This window comes from Moschus berezovskii, chromosome 6, assembly GCF_049115385.1.
Source record: "Moschus berezovskii isolate FMDL1 chromosome 6, NW_MosBer_1.0, whole genome shotgun sequence".
Taxonomy (NCBI): domain Eukaryota; kingdom Metazoa; phylum Chordata; class Mammalia; order Artiodactyla; family Moschidae; genus Moschus; species Moschus berezovskii.
Window position 1 is genome coordinate 102,179,334 of NC_142465.1, and position 3,121 is coordinate 102,182,454.

The following is a 3,121-nucleotide window of genomic DNA, read 5'->3' on the forward strand; positions in this document are numbered from 1 at the left end:
ACGCGCAATCCTCCCAGACTAGGGATGGAACCTGTGTCTCCTGCATTGGCAGGCAGGTTCTCTACCAGGGGAGCCCTCAATACGTTTTTATTGGAACCTAAAAGGAAAGGAAAAAAAGAAAACTGACATAACAAAACTCCTTCCCAGATAGATATTTGCCTGAACTTTGTGCGAATGGGCCTCCTTGCACCATGTATGAGCACCATGGACATCTGTTATTTTAGCTCTCTTAATGACTCGGTCATATGACCACAGAATAGATTATGCCAAGCACTAATGCAGCTGTATCACACCAGCATGGCCTGGTTCTCATGGTGGCTCAGCGGGTAAAGAATCCACCTGCAATGCAGGAGACCCGGGTTTGACCCCTGGCTTGGGAAGATCCTCTGGAAAAAGGAATGGCAACCCATTCCAGTATCCTTGCCTGGAGAATCCCACGGAGAGAGGAGCCTGGTGGGCTACAGTCCATGGGGTGGCAAAGAGCTGGACACAACTGAGGGACTAACACTTGCACCTTCACTGTGCTTAGGAATGAGGCACTGGCCCTAGGAAGCAGGTCTGATACACCAGCCACGAAGCAAACATGCTTCGAATTCGGAGCCCGGGCCACGTTGCAGCAGATTATGAAGCAGTGTTACAACACGCCCCCTCATTTTCAAATTGTTCTCCCTGTTCCTCAAGTAAAGAAAAATGTGTAGCCTCCAACCAGAACAGAACCACCAAGGAAAATAAATACAATGCTCCAGCTGCTCAAACTGAATGGAGGAACACCCATGAATATACTATGCAGATTAAGAGAGAGCAAGGACTGATGGGAATAGATGCGGAGGCGTAACAGTCAACAGGATGGGGAGGGATCGATTTTGAAAAGTTACCACCCCCTCTTTGGGACCCTGTGGACTATACAGTCCATGGAATTCTCCAGGCCAGAATACTGGAGTGGGTAGCCATTCCCTTCTCCAGGGCACCTTCCCAACCCAGGGATCGAACCCAGGTCTCCTGAATTGCAGGCAGATTCTTTACCAGCTGAGCCACAAGGGGTTTGGTTGCCAGAGAAGTCAACTGTGTGACCAGACGTTTGGAACTTTCAGTCGCACTTCCCTGACCTAAGAGGGAGGGGAGAAGCTCCCCTTTACCCTGCCAACCCCAGACTGAATCATTCACCAATGGCCAATCATGTAATCAATCATGCCCTTGTAATGAGGTCCCCATTAAACCCCCGAAAGATAGGATTCAGAGAGCATCTGGGTTGGTGAACACATGGAGATCTGGGGAGAACAGCATGCTTGCAGAGGGTGTGGAAGCTCCACCCCCTTTCCCCAACCTTGTCCCGTCTCTTCCATTAGGCTGATCCTGAGTTACATCCTTTTATAATAAACAGGCAACCTGGTAAGTGAAATGTTTCCCTGAGTTCTGTGAGCCGCTCTAGCAAATTAATGGAACCCAAGATGGGGTAAGAGGAGAAGGGGACGACAGAGGATGAGATGGTTGGATGGCATCACCGACTCAATGGACATGAGTTTGGGTAAACTCCGGGAACTGGTGATGGACAGGGAGGCCTGGCGTTCTGTGGTCCATGGGGTCGCAAAGAGTCGGACACGACTGAGCAACTGAACTAAACTAAAGATGGGGTAAGATAGATGCCCTCACCTAGGTCTTTTTCCTGGACTTCCCTGAGGAGTAGCTTCTTCCTGCATCCTTGCTGAAGAATTCCTGAGTCCTGAGCAAACCACCCCGAATGAAAGACCTGCTATTCAAAGACTACTTTGCATCCTCCCGTCCCTTTCCCCTCACTCTGACCACCTGAAACCACTCAGGCTGTTTAGGGTCATCTTGCTCTTGCCTTTGCCCAGAGGACCAGCCTCAGGGCTTCCTGCAACCAGCCTGCCACAGATCCAGTGCTTAATGAATGTTCCTTAGGGAAGCAAAGAGAAGACTGTTGTTGCTGCTGTTTAGTCACTAAGTCATGTCCAGCTCTTTGCAATCCCATGGACTGCAGCCCGCCAGACTCCTCTGTCCATGGGATTTCCTAGACAACAATACTGGAGTGGGTTGCCATTTCCTTCTCCAGGGGATCTTCCCAACTCAGGAATGGGAACTGTGTCTCCTGCAGTGGCAGGCAGATTCTTTACCACTGAGTCACCAGAGAAGCCCTTAATAATATTAATCATTATGTTATTACACGATGTTATAATAATATAATGTTGTTAAATTATTATATACAATGCATAATAATATGTTGTACACTATATATTTAAATCCGAGTGAAAGTGTGTCCAACTCTTTATGACCCCACGGACTGTAGTCCACCAGGCTCCTCTGTTCATGGGATTTCCCAGACAAGAATACTGGAGTGGGTTGCCATTTCCTCCTCTGGGGAATTTTCCCGACCCAGGGTTCAAACCTATGTCTCCTGCATTGGCAGGTAGATTCTTTACCAATGAGCCACCTGGAAAGCTCAGAGGCAGGCCCACAGTGAAAGTCCTTCCTATCTCATCAATCAATCAAGCAGCCAACCAATCTCCTTGTTTGGGCCTTCTCTGGTTCTCCTGCCTTCATCGCTTAAGAAGGGGCTTCCAAATCTTAAAATGTCCAATGGTAGGCATAGCCTGCCCCCCAAAGTGTCTACTAATCATAGCCACGCAGCATCCCTGGTTTTTCTTCTTCCCAAAGCGGCTTTCTAAAGTGATACTGTTCTTTCCATCTTGCTGGAGGAAAGACAGGTACAGAGAAACAGTGGTATTCCTGTAGACATTCCAAGCTTTGTTTCTGCCCAGTAAAACAATTATCAAGGATTCAGGAATATCATTTTTCCGTAGGCGGCAAGATATTGCTGGCCAGAAATATTTAATCACAAGACCGTCTTCCAATCTGGCAGAAAGTGAAAGAGAATGATTGGGGATCACGTGTCACCCTGAGCCGGTTGGCCTTGTTCATATTGAGATTATTTACAAGAACAACAAAAAAGCCTCTAAAGACAGCCTGAGAGTCAGCAGGACCTAAATTTGAGCTTTTTTCCACGGTTTAATGTGACCTCAAGCCATTGCTCCCAGAATCCGCTTTCTCATCGATAAAGCTACTTCTCAGAATTTCATCAGGATTAAAAGAAATCATGTAGATA